Genomic DNA, 17456 nt, shown 5'->3' with positions numbered 1-17456 from the left:
CCTAAAAAACTAAAACTAAGGCAAGGCTATAGCATCAACAGAACACAAACCCCCGGGTATGTGGGCTGCACAGACAACTCCATTCTTACACTTGTCACCGCAAACATATCGTCTCTGATGAGGTTTGGTTTCCTTTTAATATATTAACAGACACCTACACACCACACACAAAATGCCTCAAGTAACAAGGTCACAGCGATCATAGACATGGCTTTGCTAACCAGCAAACAGAAAAAGAAACTGAAATACCTTCTGTCATCTCTCCTAATCCACATCTCTCTGGAAAAACCAAACTCCACATCCTCACTTTAAAGAATTAAGGAGCTAAAAAGCCCTACTGATGCACTGCTCTGCTGAAATAAAAAACGACGACAAAATGCTCAACAAATCTACTCTTGCTGTTATTTCCAGCAAGCCAGGGTCAGGCAGCAGCAGCTCTCTCGCCGAGCACAAGCCAAGGCAGCTCGTCCACCCCCCCTCCCCACCGCCTGCTTACTCTTTCCTTTTGAGAGGAGGGCAACTCCAGCTCCCCGCAGAAAAAGGAAAAGACTTTTCCTCATTATCCTCATTATGCTCATTATCCTCAATTATCCTCATTAATGTCAAACCGATACCTTTCCTGAGCAAATGCACAAAGTAATGCAGACTGGCAGTGTCGCTGCAAAGAGCTATTTTGGAGTAAGACTCCAGAGCATCAGTTTGAAAGTAACCAATAACTTCAAATCATGTATCATTAAAAAAAAAGCCTCAAAGCCTATTTTTAAAAATCTATAAAGAAGCCAACTTAATTTCTTCTAATATGCTCCATATAGGCATACTAATATTTCATGTATCGTTAAAAATGTATCATTAAAAAAAAACCTCAAAGCCTATTTTTAAAAATCTATAAAGAAACCAACTTAATTTCTTCTAATATGCTCCATATAGGCTTACTAATATCTCAGATGAAAAATATTTCTACAAGTTAAAGCTCAAAAACATTATGCTAGCCCAGATTGGGTCCATTTAAAGAGCATTTTCACATCTTTGTAAGCAACTGGCCAGCGAAGTACTTGCAAATTTTAGAACAGTATTTCTGACACTGAAGTATGGTTTGAAAATTAAAGTGTTAGACATACACACAAGGATTAAAAAAGAATAAACAAACAAATACATCTGAGCCTTGGAAGCATACACAAATGAAGGTCAGAACAAGTCTCACGCATTAAATATCAATTTCAGGGAGGAACAACTGTTCTCTGCTCTGATTCCATCAGTTTTGCCCAGTAATCCTCCACGTGAACGCGGGAGCTGGAAAGGGAAATAAACCTCTGAAGAACAACTCAATCTGTCACGGTTAACACAAACATGCCAAGGCGGGGAAAAAAAAATGAAAATCAATATTTTCCAAAGTATATGCTTACAGTAAAATTGCTGAGGGGTCAAAACAAAACCACAAAAAACCACACACAAAAAAAACCCATATCTGAACCTATCCCCTAAAGATTTCTGCCCCGCACTGAGGGGATCAGCTCCTCGGAAAATCTGCCTCTGGCGGCTTTCAGCTCCCAGCACAACCGCCCAGCGAGTCGGCACAGCGGAGAGGTTAGAGCAGAACTCCCTCGAGATGGCACTCACCTAGCTCACATGCTGGTTGTAAATTCCCCGTTTAAATATTATATATTAGCTGTAGCTCTCTGTGTTTTTCTCTTTACCCAATGTACCCTCCTGAGCCAAGCCCTTCCATCCACCAAACGCTACCGCAAACCAGCAACGTCACCTGCGGAGCTGGTGATGGGCTGGGATGTCCAGGTCCTTTTTTTCTTGGGGAAGAAGGTTTGATGAATGGGAAAATTAGCAAATCTAGAATCTAGAAGATTCAGGACTGTTCGCTGGGTCACTTATCGAAATTTGTTTTGCGTGGGAACCGTATTTTGAGGCTCTTCAGCACCTTTTCAGTCTTTAGCAGCATAAGGTAGTGCTGAGTTCACATGAAGCCCTAGTTAAGGATATTTTTCGAAAAGTAAGCATGAATCATCTGTATTTCCAACTGGACCTTCTGAAGAAACAAACCTATGCCAACAATAATGAAAGTAAACTAAACCAGCAGGAATCTGAAGTTGTACAACTCCTTAGGAACACAGACGACGGCCTTCAGGGCTCTCAGTCTTCCGAGAACGCGCGCGGGCACGGCCCTAACGCGGCACACCGACCTCCCGCAGCGTGCGGGCGCAGCCAGCGCTCGAGCCGGCCCCCCGCGCGAGGACAACGCCGAGTGCCACGCGGCGCTCTTCTCGGCCACCACCACCTCACCGAGCGTTCGGAGCTAACAGCTTCTTTCCCAGTTCCAGGGGAGAGGAGACCAGCCACGTCTGAAACAAAAATAGATTATCCAATTCCCCTCCCTGGCAGGGTTCAAGGCCAGGTTGGATGGAGCTCTGAGCACCCTGGGCGGGTGGAAGATGTCCCTGCTCATGGCAGGGGGGCTGCAACCAGATGATCTTGAAGGTCCCTTCCAACCCAAACCATTCCATGATTCTATGCAAGCAAAACTTCTACCAGCAGAATCACTTTCCTTTTGGTCGCCTTTCGCCATGTCTGTGTAACCTGGTTTTGCTCAGAACATTTTGCTTAACGTAATTCTCTCAGAATCAGTGATAGACTTCTACTTTCTCTCCTGTGGAGGAATAATTATAGCTTGAAGTACCATTTCAAGGTTTTCTAAATTATCATTTAAGGAAAAAAAAAAGAAAAGGACTGCAAAATTGTTCTCCTCTGTGCACTTCTGCTAGGGAATTTCTAGGTTTTGCATTCCTCCTTCCTCTTGCCCTCTGCTGCTGATTTCTGAAGAGGGAGAGGTTCAAAGCCCAGAGCAGCCCGATGAGCAGAACAACGCACGACTCCACTTTCACACCCCCGCGCAGTCTGTCCTGGCTCGCTGGCCACAATGTCTCCAACAGCTATCAAAAAAGCTTCCAACTTCCCAGCCAGACCTCCGTACATCTGGGTTAGCTTCCTGCTTTCTTTGCTTTGCTGTCATCAAACCAAAGTGCCAGCTGCCAGCCTGTCTTTTTTTCCAGGACAAGACCTCATTTGTAGCTGAAAGAACAGTAGAAATCTGGTGGTATTTGGCCCAACCGCTACGTCCCGCTGACAGCCAGCACAGACAAGATGTTAGGAGAGAAAAAGGAGGCAGGTGTCCCCCGTGATGCCAGACACTTGGTGTCCTCAGCCCAGCATCAGCTGCCTGAAGAGTGACCCAGGCACCCATGCCAAACACCGCAGCTCCCAAAGGTCTTGGTCAGCAGCAGGGACAAAGGAAGCAAGCAGGGATCACACAGAATCACAGACTGGTTGGGGTTGGCAGGGCCCTCTGTGGGTCACCCAGCCCAACCCCCTGCCCAAGCAGGGTCACCCAGAGCAGGCTGCACAGCACCGCGTCCAGGCGGGGCTGGAATATCTCCAGAGAAGGAGACTCCACAGCCTCCCTGGGCAGCCTGGGCCAGGGCTCCGTCACCCTCAGAGGGAAGAAGTTCTTCCTCATGTTCAGCTGGAGCTTCCTCTGCTTCAATTTGTGCCCGTTGCCCCTTGTCCTGTCGCTGGGCACCACTGGAAAGAGTCTGGCCCCATCCTCCTGACACCCACCCTGCAGATATTTAGAGGCATTTCGAAGGTCCCCTCTCAGCCTTCTCTTCTTCAGGCTGAACAAGCCCAGCTCCCTCAGCCTCTCCTCGTAGGAGAGATGTTCCAGTCCCCTCATCATCCTCGCAGCCCTCCACTGGACTCTCTCCAGTAGCTCCTCATCTTTCTTGAACTGGGGAGCCCAGAACTGGACACAGCACTGCAGATGGGGCCTGACCAGGGCAGAGCAGAGGGGCAGGAGAACCTCCCTCGCCTGCTGCCCACACTCTTCTTGATGCACCGCAGGATCCCATTGGCCTTCTTGGCACCCAGGGCACGCTGCTGGCTCATGGTCACCCTGTTGTTCCCCAGTACACCCAGGTCCCTCTCCGCAGAGCTGCTCTCCAGCAGGTCCGCCCCAGCCTGTACTGGTGCCTGGGGTTGTTCCTCCCCAGGTGCAGGACCCTGCACTTGCCCTTGCTGAAGATACAACAAGGGATGATGGATAAAAGCAGCAGAAGGAAGAAAACCAACGATTCCTAAGGCTACTTACGCTGCCTTGATGGCACCATGGGTATAACAATTCTCTCCGATGTCCATTAATTAGTCAGCACGGACTTACGAGGGGTTAAGGCATCCGCACATCCTTCTGGGCCAGCGCTCTGCATCAGCTGTCTACAAAGGGAGCTTCAGAAGGTAAAGCTGAAAATCTCAGAATCACAGAATGTTCAGGGTTGGAAGGGACCTCTGTGGGTCATCTAGTCCAACCCTCCTGCCGAAGCAGGGTCACCCACAGCAGGCTGCACAGGACCTTGTCCAGGTGGGTCTGGAATATCTCCAGAGAAGGAGACTCCACAGCCTCCCTGGGCAGCCTGGGCCAGGGCTCCGTCACCCTCAGAGGGAAGAAGTTCTTCCTCGGGTTCAGCTGGAGCTTCCTCTGCTTCAGTTTGTGCCCATTGCCCCTTGTCCTGTCGCTGGGCACCACTGGAAAGAGCTTGGCCCCATCCTCCTGACACCCACCCTGCAGATATTTGTAAGCATGAATCTCCCCGAATCACAGGCCAGCGCTGCCCGATGGGCAGAACCAGAGGAGTCGTTTCTACTCCCCACGCTCTGCTTTCCGAAGCCCTCTTTGAGAAATCAATCACTTCTAGAACTTGAACGAATTATTAAGCAAGAGACCTATAAATACTAATGTTTTAAATGAATTTTTAATTTTAATAGCTTTAAATGGTTGGGGTTTTAAAACTCTTACAATTCTTTTTCTGAGGCTACGTAAATCTGAAGAAAAGCACTCTTTCTCCCCTTTGGATTTTCAAATTCTTGATTCTTAAGAGAAGTATGAGAAAAGGTAAAAGAGTGTGGAAAAATTTTTATACGCCTGTTATTTTCTACTACTATGTTGAAAGCATTTTATATTCATTAGCAGTATTTATTCTGAACGGAGTAAAGTCTGTCCTACACATACTGCTCTTCTTGTTTGTTCTAACTATACCTACTTAGGGCATGAAGTCTAAAATCTGATTGAAATAGAGCAATAAAATATGTAATTCTGTAACTGTGCTGAAACATTCTCCACCTCTGGCTTTTTGAGCATCACCATATTTTAAATACTTCTTGATCGGTCCGTAAATACTCCTGGATTTGTCTTGATGAGAGTTATCAATGCAAAGCCAATGCTATCAAGTTTATTTCTTTCTATGCCTTAATTTTTCAATAATTAATATTCTAATATTAAAAGTAATTAAAGCAAAGCAATTCCATGCCTTAACACTTTAATTTCTTCTGCTGTTGCAGCTTGGCTGCCTATTTTACAAGTGGCACTTCAGTAAACTCCCCGGAAATCTCTCACAGAAAGCAGCTTCTACCAGACCTAACGCAAACCTTTGCTTGTGGCATTCACACAGGAAACTGGGAATATCCCAGTTCAAACCCTTCATTCTTTTTTACAGTAGCATGGTCCTCTCCTCTCCAAGGTGAAATTCACCCTGCATGTTGCGCTGTACCTAAGAGAACTCGAAAGCTCCCTTTGACTAGCACCATTACTCTTTGTAGAGGAACGAGGAAGAACGTTTCTCTCTGCACAGGGGAAAACCTGTAACTACATGCAAACAAGATAAAATACAGCAAACAACAATTTTGCTTCCGAGCATTCGAAAGTTGGCAGTCACCTTTCTAAATAAATACGCACTGTTTTGTCAGTGATCTCTTAAAGGCTATTAAATCTCTAGTGTCTGCACCCTTCCCCTTCAAACACAAAAGCAGCAGAGCTAGAGTTAAAAAAAAAAAAAAAAGGAAAAAAAAAGGTCAGCAGAAATGGGGTATTTGATCTGGGTCGTTGCAAGCGGTTTATCTGGAGCGTTCCTGAAGTCCATGCAGAGCACGCAGTTTGTTCCAGCAGCGCTCGCTGACAGAGTGGTTTGCATTTGGGGCACTTTCTCCTTTCAGTAGTATTCTCTTCTACAATTTGAGTCATTACAGAATCTCGTTATTGGTTTAGCAAAAAGTCTGCTGCTTTTCCCCAAAGGAAAGCTCCTCCTAGCACCTTGACACCTGATGAAGATAAATAATGTACACCCCAACACATACTGTACTTCATACAACACAAGCACCTCGGGTAAAAATTAATGTGAAGAACCTCACCTGTGACAATCTTCAGAAAAAAAAAGATCACATTTCGAGGCTTTCCAGGTGGATGTGCAAAGAGGTCCAAAGTAAGGCCCAAAACATCATATACCCTTATCTACCAGTGACTGGTAAAAACCTGGTTACACACACTCCCCTAATGAGCATCCATGCCCTTACACCCAAACTGCACAAAAAGTGATAGAACATAGACAGTAGTCATCAAACAGATAAGGCAGGGAAAAAGTCTACATGTAGGTATGCCCGTTTAGCAACGGTGAAAGCTAAACCAACCCCAAAACACCCCCAAAATAATCACACGGCTTCAGTCACGCAGAAGGAAAATGAGCAAACACAAAGAAGGCGTCTATGCAACGCACGCAGGAGCAAGGCTCGCCGACCCAGCTGAGCACGAGGAAGAACTTCTTCCCTCTGAGGGTGACGGAGCCCTGGCCCAGGCTGCCCAGGGAGGCTGTGGAGTCTCCTTCTCTGGAGATATTCCAGCCCCGCCTGGACGCGGTGCTGTGCAGCCTGCTCTGGGTGACCCTGCTTGGGCAGGGGGTTGGGCTGGGTGACCCACAGAGGGCCCTGCCAACCCCTGCCATGCTGGGATTCTGTGATTCTGTGACCCAGCAGAGCCCAGACACCCATACGGCCGACCGACCGAGACAGCCAGCCCCTCGCTCGATTACACCAGCCCTCACGCCCACCCTCCTCGCCTCGAGATGACTCAGTTGGACAATTTAAAGGGGAAAAAAAAAAAAAAATCCTCCACCTTCCCAGGAAAATTTCTGCTGACGTCATGACCCCAAACAGCTCACTAAACGGTGCCAGTTTGACAACTTGCACTTCTGTGCACTGGGTGTTCCTCAGCTTCAGGGTGCTACATCGCGGTCTGACTGGTTTGGATGAAAGAGCAATAAAAAAGCCATCTTCTCGTTACGCAGCGGATTTCACATATAGAAGGTTACTGGCATGTCGTTAAGTGGATGTATGCCAACCCACCATGTATCAGGAAACGCAAGGACTCGTGATCTTCTGTGCCCCCAGAGGTACCGCACAAGTGGCCATCACTAAAGACCACCCAAGTTCATAAACAGAGCCAAACAAGGAGGTTACATGCCATAATCTCTCTCTAACAAATAGTAATAATAAATTGACACATCCACACTTTATTGGGCGATTAACTGCTGACCAAAACTTGCTTTTCCCATGACAACTGACAGGCTGTGGAGAAGCCATCAGAACCACCACGTCCCTTCTACGGCAAACAAACGCGCTGCTCCAGCAGTGCAGGGATCTGTAAACACACTGACTAGCACAAAGTACGCTTAAATATGTATGTATTTTTTTTTAGAGTGGAATTTATTAGCTTTTTCAAAACTTCACAAAAATTCGGATTCATCTCTTCTTTAAAAATTTCACTTTTCAGTACGTCAAAATAATTTTGGAAGATGTAATCACAAGGAAAAACTGGTGCATTCTCTGGAGACAGTCTATGGAGTTTCAGTATGCGAGACGATCACTAACTGCCATGACTTATTTGAAGTCAAGGTTACAATTAACAAAAAATATCCTACAAAAAGACTGAACACATCGTTATTTGGGATGTTTTACACAGAATTACACAGAATAGTAGGGGTTGGAAGGGACCACTGTGGGTCACCCAGTCCAACCCTCCTGCTGAAGCAGGGTCACCTACAGCAGGCTGCACAGGACCTTGTCCAGACGGGTCTGGAATATCTCCAGAGAAGGAGACTCCACAGCCTCCCTGGGCAGCCTGGGCCAGGGCTCCATCACCCTCAGAGGGAAGAAGTTCTTCCTCGGGTTCAGCTGGAACTTCCTCTGCTTCAGTTTGTGCCCGTTGCCCCTTGTCCTGTCACTGGGCACCACTGAAAAGAGCTTGGCCCCATCCTCCTGACACCCACCCTTCAGATATTTATAAGCAGATATTATAAGTTTAATGCTCGAATAATAAAACTAACACCCTACTTCATCCTGTACCTATTTAGGTTACTATTATTGTTTAAAAAGGCACAAAAAATAGTCTCTCGTGAAAATACGATTTCTCTTGGTTGTGAAGTAACACGGATTTTGCCACTGGAACATAAAACTGCCATTAAGAGCTGTCTGAAAGTTCTCCTGAGCTGTCACTGTCACTGAGAACTGCTACCCCAAAGGTCAGTCTGGAGGAGAAGCAAACCCTGGTCGCTTCTCAGACCAGTGTTTTTCCCCAGGTTTTATTCTTCTCTGCAGTTTAACTTGCTGGGAAAACAACTCAAAACTTACCATACAACAGCAATTCCTAAAATATTAACAAATCGTGCTTTTTATTGTGTTTTAAAAGTGCAATCCGCTAACAAACCGCCACAAAAGGAGCAAACGTGTCCTCTCGCTAAAGCCACGCAGGCGTCCGCACGCCCTCCGCCTCAGCCCACCTCCTCCCAGCGAACACGACCGGCAACACAACACGCGCTCCACCGCTCTTCCCACGGTCCTGGTCCATAGACCTCCCCAGCAGACCTCCCCTTTCTTCTTTAAAGCGCTGTTTCATCGCTGTCCTGAAAAGAAAAGCCACGGGATAAATACGAAGCCATTACATCTACTTCGTTAAATACTGCGTTGTCGGAGCAGAACCTCTCTGGAGAGCCCAGGGTTCATTTCTGGTTGGTGAAAGAGGGAATAATCTTCAGCCAAGCTAATCCTACGGGAAGGCAAGCGGTTCTTCAGCTCGGAGTGCTTTTCTCATTCACAGCAAGAACGGTTCCGAAGGATCTGCCAGGCAGCTCCCCAGTTTTCACACGCCTGTCAGCACCAGACAGCCGGAGCTCCAATAATTCCCTTCCTTCTAAAGTTGCTCCATTTCTTTCTGATTTCATAACGCATTTTTAAAAGTGACCGCTGTACAGGCAGCTACCGCTCGCTCTCCTGCCACGACTTTGTCCCCAGGCTCGCCAGCCTGAGTAACTCTGGAAACCGCTGCCACAGACCCTTACCGAAAGAGGTCAAGGGCAACGAGATCGACCCTGCTTCGGCAGGCGCGACGTTCACTTCTCTTCGCTGCTGCGAGCTCTTGGAATACAGGGAGGCCTCCTGAGCCGAGCCGATAGGAACGTCTCACGCGCCGCCTCCGACACGGATTTACCCGGAGAAGGCAGGGACGGGTTCGAGGGCAGAGACGCTCCTGCAAAACAGATCGACCCAAGAAGGCCAATGGGATCCTGGGGTGCATCAAGAGGAGTGTGGGCAGCAGGCGAGGGAGGTTCTCCTCCCCCTCTGCTCTGCCCTGGTGAGGCCCCATCTGGAGTCCTGTGTCCAGTGCTGGGCTCCCCAGTTCAAGAAAGATGAGGAGCTACTGGAGAGAGTCCAGCGGAGGGCTACGAGGATGAGGAGGGGACTGGAGCATCTCCCCTACGAGGAGAGGCTGAGGGAGCTGGGCTTGTTCAGCCTGGAGAAGAGAAGGCTGAGAGGGGACCTTATCAATGCCTACAAATATCTGAAGGGTGGGGGTCAGGAGGACGGGGCCAGACTCTTTCCAGTGGTGCCCAGTGACAGGACAAGGGGCAACGGGCACAAACTGAAGCAGAGGAAGCTCCAGCTGAACATGAGGAAGAACTTCTTCCCTCTGAGGGTGACGGAGCCCTGGCCCAGGCTGCCCAGGGAGGCTGTGGAGTCTCCTTCTCTGGAGATATTCAAGCCCCCCCTGGACGTGGTCCTGTGCAACCTGCTGTGGGTGACCCTGCTTGGGCAGGGGGTTGAGCTGGGTGACCCACAGAGGTCCCTTCCAACCCCGACCAGTCTGGGATTCTGTGATTCTGTGACCCTCCTGCTCACCTGACCAACACACCGCAACTGCAGTGCAGCAACAGAGCGCAGTGCGTTCCGTATTAGAAAGATAACAGATACGTTTTTGTGTTCCCTTTCTATTATCCAGAAATAATTATTTACTTCTGAGCTGGACAAGATTCTTAATACCGTGAACATTAAAGACACAGAAGAGCTTTTAGCAAGCAGTAATGGATTGTAATCACGTTTGCGGGAAAGCACTGGTTCCTGTCTGGACTGTAAGCCCAGCAATATACACGCGTGGTTTTGATGCGAACCCACGTCCCGTCTGACAGCAAGGTTTTCATCACCTAATGCTTTCCACTGGAAGCAGCACCACATTTGGTTTTTGAACACATATACTGCATAACCAAAAGTAATTCTCATGGCACCCCGATCTCCTAAACCTTAAACAAAGGGGTTTGCGGCCATAACGTGAGAGCTTTCTTACGCCAACCAACATTAATAACATTTAAAATCAGTATTTTTGCTGCAGAATCAGCAAGCTCAGAAGAATGGTTGAACAGACCACATATTCACGCTGCAATGGATGAAACGACAGAACCCCTAACTCCAGGAATGTTAAGTTGTGTTATCACCACTGAGATTTCTCAAACACTGCGGAGCCAAGCGACCCGAGGACAAGCCAGTGTAAAGCCTCTCACTGCATCCACAACTTCGGTAAGCAAACAGCTCTTAAGCAGGAACATCCTCGCTTCACTGCCGGGTTAAAAGCGCGTTCCCAACTCCATCTGAAAAGAAGCGATGCCTAAAATCGTCGGCACGGAGACAGCATCCTGAAACGAGGCCATATGAATGTCACTTCATTGTTGTTACTGAAAGAAAAAAAAGATCAACTACAATAAAACCTTCGCCAGCGCTGCAACAACATTATGCCAGCTAAGCAGGGCCTTCGCCGGGCCCGTGCACCCTTAACGCTCCCCACTAATGCTTATTTTTATGTATATGGAAATGCATGCAAGCATACCCAACTCCTCTGTCGACGTTCTTTAATACACAAAATTCTGAAGTTATCATATCAACCATACAAAGTAGCATCTACGTATAAAAATTTTATGAAAACACAGGAAAAAACCCAAGGAATTTCTCAGCATATGGATGCTTCCCAACACGCGCTCCAATATTGCCTAATTCCTTGCTCTGCACGCACTGCATCACTTGATTGGAAAACGTTCCGGGCAAAGCGCAGCCGGCTGGCTCAGCTCAGCTCCCTCAGCGACCCACGTGCATCGCCCCGCTCCCACAGAATCACAGAATCACAGAATCCCAGCCCGGCATCCCCGGCTGCGCAGAGCGGTCGGCTCCGGGCCGGGCTGCACAGCGCCGAGCCGGCAGAACGCGACTCTCACGCGCTTCCAGAGCGGGCACGCAGCTGCCCCGTCACCGCGGCAATTTTCCCAGACCGAGTGACAACCGTGGGGAAAAAGGTGACATCAAGCCCAGCTATCTGCTCGGCGAGCACAGCGAAGCAGTCTGCTGGCAGACGAGCCGAGGGCCGCTTCCCGACGGAGGGGTCGGGAAGATCTTCCTCCGCTGGGCTTACGTAACAGAGGACATCAAGGAGAAAACCCAGCACCGTGCACAGCCTCTTCTCAGATACCTTTTTTATCATTATTACTACTCTCTTATTACAGCTGACAATTGCCTAGTCTGGAGTCTGCAGTTCACCTCCTTACTGATACAGCAGTTGCTCATCTCCTTGCAGACTGAACGTATTGTAACATCATATCCTATGGTTTACTTTAGCTTGGAAACAATATACATTAATAAAATCAATTTGAAGGGGTTTTAGTAATTTTCATGAGATGCCTTCAAGTTCTACTGCAAAATTAGAGAAAAATCCTTCTGACTATTTCAGCAAGAATGTTAATAACTACCAAGTACTATTACAAGGTATAGTTTGGAACAGATACGGTTAAACTGCAAGGCACAAACCAAAACGAAAAGCAAAACCTGCAAGGATGCCTGTTTTGAGATACTCACTGCTTTAACTCATAAGTCTAGAAGTTATGAGTCCAAAAGATGAGTTACAGCAGCTAGTGCACAAAGCAAACCTCGCATCTGAATCAGCTGTGAGGACAAACCAAGCATCTGCGTGCTCTCCTGGCACCGATTACACACCACACAATAAATAACTTGCCACCGACGCCTTCAAACGAGACAGACGTGAAGCAAACAAGGCTGCATTGGGGTAAGAACCCCACTGCAGGTATCTGGATGGAGCGTTTGGCGAGCCGAGCTGCAGCCCAGTACCCCTCAACCACCAATTAACGAGATGTGACTTAAAGCCGAGATACCAGGTACCTCCTGCCTTTGACTTCATTTAATTTTTACAAATATAGGAAACTTCAGAGGCAGAAAATCCTCAGCTGACGTACAGTTACATCATCTGTATCACCTCCTGGCGTAGCACGGTCATGCCGCTGCGCTGAGGGTAGCGGCGTCTGCTCCTCGGTGCAGGGCAGCGCCCGGCCCCGAGCCCCCACACCGCAGCGTGTGCGAAGGGGTGACCCGAGGACAGACCCTCGCCCGAGAGCAGCACCCGTCCCTTCGCCGCTTCCTTTCAGAGAAGAAACCTCTGCCGGAACTCTAGACCCAGGCCACTCCGAAGATCAAAGCGGGCACTTTTTGCAGGTATAATAATGAGTCTGAGGCAGAAAAATAATACTCACTGTAAAACACTCGCTCTGAGGAGCATCTGGGGCTTGGCAGAGGGAAGCCACAGCGTCAGCATCCGATAACTCCGCAGAGATGAGCACCTACGCGTCACCTCCCTCAGACAGCAAAGGGTGCAAAGAACTTTATCAGGCTGGAACAGCTGCAGCCTAGGAATTTTATGTATGTATATATGTATACACGTGTGTTTATACATTGTCCTCTGTGACAACTGGGAAGCAGAGCGCTGGCTATGCCAGGTTGCGCACAGGACCGCGAAACCCCTGGTTTTTGAAGCGTAATTTTACACAGCAGCATGCAATAAAAAGGGGAAAATAAACCCCCCGAAACTCCGGCTGTGAGGGCCAGCGACACACTTACCGCTGCTGCCGCCGCTCCAGGACCTCAGCAGGGACTTGATGCTGATTTCGAAGAAGAGGGAATCCTGCAGGCTGAGCATGGTGCCGCCCGGGACTGGGACCAGCGCCGGGACTGGGACACGGCCTCCCGGTGACGCAGGGCCCCGGGGGGGGGGGGCGGCGCTGCAGGCGGCTCCTGGCGCGACTCCTCCTACCCGCCGGGCCCCTCCCACAGCCACGCCCCCGGGGGCGGGGCCTGGCAACGCCCCGCCCGCCGGCGCCCGGCCGCTTCCCGCCTTTCGGGGGGGGGGGGGGGGGGGGGGGGGGGCGATGGCTCCCCCGGCTCAGCTCTGTGGGAATGAGTTCAGGCGGCCGGCGGCCCTCGGCCAGCCTCCCGCCCCGACAACCAGCGAAACGAGCGGGAAAGCACCCACCGGGAAACGCGCCGGGCAGGCCCCAAGCCCTGCGAGAGCAGCCGGAACCGGCACCGCCAAATTCTCAGGGACCAACCTCGCCGCAGGCGGGAATTTGGGCCAGGAAGGCGTGAGGCGGAGAAAATAAGGTTTGTTGCCATCACTGCCGCTGAGGTGACACGCCTTGGACAACGGAGAGCAGGGGACACGGGATCCCTGCCCCACTGCCTGGTCTGCGTCAACGGTGACTTCACCCACGCCACACAGATGAGCCAGGAAATTAATCCTGCGGGTCCAAGGTGCCCTCATTAGCTACGTCTGCTTTAAGTCAATTTTTAAAAAGGCCTCCATAGTTCCAGAACAGCCCCCTACCCCATACTGGGAGCAAACCAGCCGTGAGGAGGAAATCCCACCCGCGCCCTCAGCTGAACTAGAATTGGCTGAAGCTGTTGAAAAGATTTAGGAACAGCATACATCAAATAGTTGGTTGGGTTTTGTGGATTTCGTTGGGTTTTGTGGATTTGGTTGGGGTTTGTGGATTTGGTTGGGGTTTTCTGGGGGGTTTGGGTTTTCTTGGGGTGTTTTTGTGTCGTTGGGGGGGTTTCTTGTTTCTTTTTAAACTCTACAGCCCTGCCCGTCCCAACAAGGCCAAGTCACTGTCACTACCAGGGAGGTACCGACGCCCAGCAAAGCGGCTCCAAAGGACAGGGCGAACAGACCGGCGGGAGGACTCGGGCGAAGAAGAGGGACACGTGCCATCAGCATCACCGCCATCCCACATCCAGCCAGGAGATGAACAGTTTTGACAGAATCACAGAATGGTCGGGGTTGGAAGGGACCTCTGTGGGTCACCCAGCCCAAGCCCCTGCCCAAGCAGGGTCACCCAGAGCAGGCTGCACAGCACCGCGTCCAGGCGGGTCTGGAATATCTCCAGAGAAGGAGACTCCACAGCCTCCCTGGGCAGCCTGGGCCAGGGCTCCGTCACCCTCAGAGGGAAGAAGTTCTTCCTCCTGTTCAGCTGGAGCTTCCTCTGCTTCAGTTTGTGCCCATTGCTCCTTTTATTTAATAAACAAACAAACAAAGTCATGTGGTCACTCAATTTTCGTAGATTAAAACTAATCCAAATTTCTCCATGCAAAAAAATATTTTCCTATAAGAAGATATGGAACTGCTGCCTGTATCTGGATTGTCCTTTATATTTCTTCCCAGACAGGGTAAGTCTTTGGGACATGGCATGGAGCTTTCCCTCAGAAGCCCGTTTCAGGTGAGGCTGCCCACGTAGCACCTCCAATTACCTCACACTCCTTTTTCATCACTTCTTTTATGAAGACAAAGTTATACTTCAAGCATCCCTTTTTTCCTCTTACTAAATAAGAGGTAACAGGGGCTGTATTTTGTTATGAGTAGGACATAAAGGTCAGATTTTGGAACCAGCTGATTAATTTCGCCACTAATTTGAAAGAGTGTATTAATTATGGTTGGTCTCTGCCTGCCTTTAACACTGGGCTACAGAGAGTTCTTCAAAGGAACCCTTGTTAACAGCATGCATTCCAAAATCATGAGCCAACTCTCCCAGCACCTCAAAAATAATGACTTTTTAAAAAACACACTTTGGGTTCTTTGTAGTTGCCCTTCCCCCCCTCCCCAGCTTTTAGTCTTTAAGTTACTAGCACCAGAAACTTATTAAAAAAAACACAATCATCCCAGAAAACCCAGGAGATATACTAAAAACCTCCACAAATACTCATCTCAGTGTTCCACCTCCTGGAGTCCTGTTAAGAGCAGCTTCAACAAAGAGAAGAAGTGCCAGCGTTTCTCTATAATGGTGTTTCAAAAGTTGATGAGTGTTAGGAAATCATCTTAAAAATTTGCATTTATTTATGATATTGATGTGTTTGGCCCAGCAAGTTACGTGGCTTTCCCTCATGGCATCCAAGAGTTTGCTGTATTGTTATTTATTCATAATGTCAACCGCTGATGGCTGTCGACAGGGCTTCCTGAAGGACACTAGCCACTGATTTTCAAGGCAGCCAGCTCAACAGAAAATATCAGCCCACTAGGAACTTCTACAATGTTCAGAATATTTTCAGAACTCTATGTATTGAGAGTGTAAGCTTTTCCTTCTGAAGATGTCAGCAGAAGTAGTGAAAACCAGGAATATTTAATATTGGGAACAAAAATATTAAAAAAAAAAACCTCTTTTAACACTACATACACGCACAGACATAAGAAGTTGGATTCAGCGGAGAAATACCAGCCTAAGTCCACGCAACAAGAGGAGCCACGGACCTCTCGGCATCTTGGCATTATCATAAGGCTCAGTGTCATAAGCACGATTTATCACAGAACTGGGCACAAGCCTTCCAACATCTCTGCTTCCTCACAACCCGGTTTACACACTTCTATAATCGAAGATGTAGAGATGACAACCACTGCAATTTTGGACTTTTGGGGGTTTGTTTTCCCTTTGAACTGAGCTAACGAAAGAACCTACCAGATACCAGAATAAACAGAAGATCTCAGGATAAACCACAAACTTTAAAACGTAACTTTTTGTTTTAATTTTTAATCAAAACCAGAACAGTAGAAGCAGGAAAGAAAACCCATGGCTACAAGCTTCTGAACCTGGCCAAGCGCACACGAGGCTAGCTCACCGAGGCCAACAAAACTCACTGCGCAGAGTTACAAGGTATCATCACCACCTATTTCTACAACTGTGTAAGCAAACGAGAAGAATCCATCCCATAAACAACAAGTTCCTGATTTTCAGAGAGACAAATGAAACAGAATTCTGGAAAGTACACTGTGTTTAAAATTGTGAGCAACGATGTCCACTGTGAGAGTCTAAAAATACCTTGCACTTCGGAGTACTGATATGGGGAGTCTTTCGTAAGATTACTATTTCACTACCCAGCGAGAAGATGGAGAAGAAAGCACTTGCGCTGAACTATAAGGCAACAGCTTTGATCCGGAGCTGGTTTACATATGAAAACAATCCAAAAAGAAACTCAGACTGAGCGTTTGCACATACGTGTACTGGTAAGCTGGGCATTACAGAATTCCAACAACTATGTAGTTTATATACAAATCCCAACATTTGCATACCTTTTGATTCTGGACCAATTATAACTTCCACTATTGAAGGGAGCAGACTACTACAAAGTCTGTTTTATGCACATGAGCCAGCAGCGTGCCCTGGCTGCCAAGAAGGCCAATGGGATCCTGGGGTGCATCAAGAGGAGTGCGGCCAGCAGGTCGAAGGAGGTTCTCCTTCCCCTCTACACTGCCCTAGTGAGGCCCCATCTGGAGTCCTGCGTCCAGTTCTGGGCTCCCCAGTTCAAGAAAGATGAGGAGCTACTGGAGAGAGTCCAGCGGAGGGCTGCGAGGATGAGGAGGGGACTGGAGCATCTCTCCTACGAGGAGAGGCTGAGGGAGCTGGGCTTGTTCAGCCTGGAGAAGAGAAGACTGAGAGGGGACCTTATCAATGCCTCTAAATATCTGCAGGGTGGGGGTCAGGAGGACGGGGCCAGATTCTTTTCAGTGGTGCTCAGCGACAGGACAAGGGGCAATGGGCACAAACTGAAGCAGAGGAAGTTCCAGCTGAACACGTCCTCATGGAACTTGAGGACATGTTCATGGAACTTCTTCCCTCTGAGGGTGATGGAGCACTGGAACAGGCTGCCCAGGGAGGCTGTGGAGTCTCCTTCTCTGGAGATATTCCAGACCTGCCTGGACAAGGTCCTGTGCAGCCTGCTCTGGGTGACCCTGCTTGGGCAGGGGGTTGGACTGGGTGACCCACAGAGGTCCCTGCCAACCCTGACCATGCTGGGATTCTATGCTTTTCTTACTTTGAGTCAAGGTGAGGTATGTGTGAATGAGCACACTGGTACCAGTAAGCTCTTAAAAGCAGCAGGCAAGACTAGGACTGGAAGTGTAGTAAAGCAGAAGTGTTGTATCT

The 17456-nt window shown here is 48.7% G+C and overlaps 1 protein-coding gene across 9 annotated transcripts in view; it reads right to left on the bottom strand.

Annotated features, from left to right (window-relative positions):
- Positions 1-17456, bottom strand: part of FRYL (FRY like transcription coactivator) — a 188963-nt gene that overhangs the window by 125292 nt on the left and 46215 nt on the right. Inside the window, exon 1 of one of the 9 annotated variants that reach the window (XM_075422026.1) lies at positions 13108-13165. The exons of the other annotated variants lie outside the window; for them this stretch is intronic. The gene's annotated coding sequence lies outside the window, so the exon portion shown is untranslated. Of the gene's footprint in view, positions 1-13107; positions 13166-17456 lie in introns of those variants that run through there. 9 annotated transcript variants of the gene reach the window in all.

This window comes from Opisthocomus hoazin, chromosome 5, assembly GCF_030867145.1.
Source record: "Opisthocomus hoazin isolate bOpiHoa1 chromosome 5, bOpiHoa1.hap1, whole genome shotgun sequence".
Classification (NCBI taxonomy): Eukaryota; Metazoa; Chordata; class Aves; order Opisthocomiformes; family Opisthocomidae; genus Opisthocomus; species Opisthocomus hoazin.
Note: the sequence above shows the minus strand (reverse complement) of the source record. Positions and strands in the feature narration are given on the sequence as shown.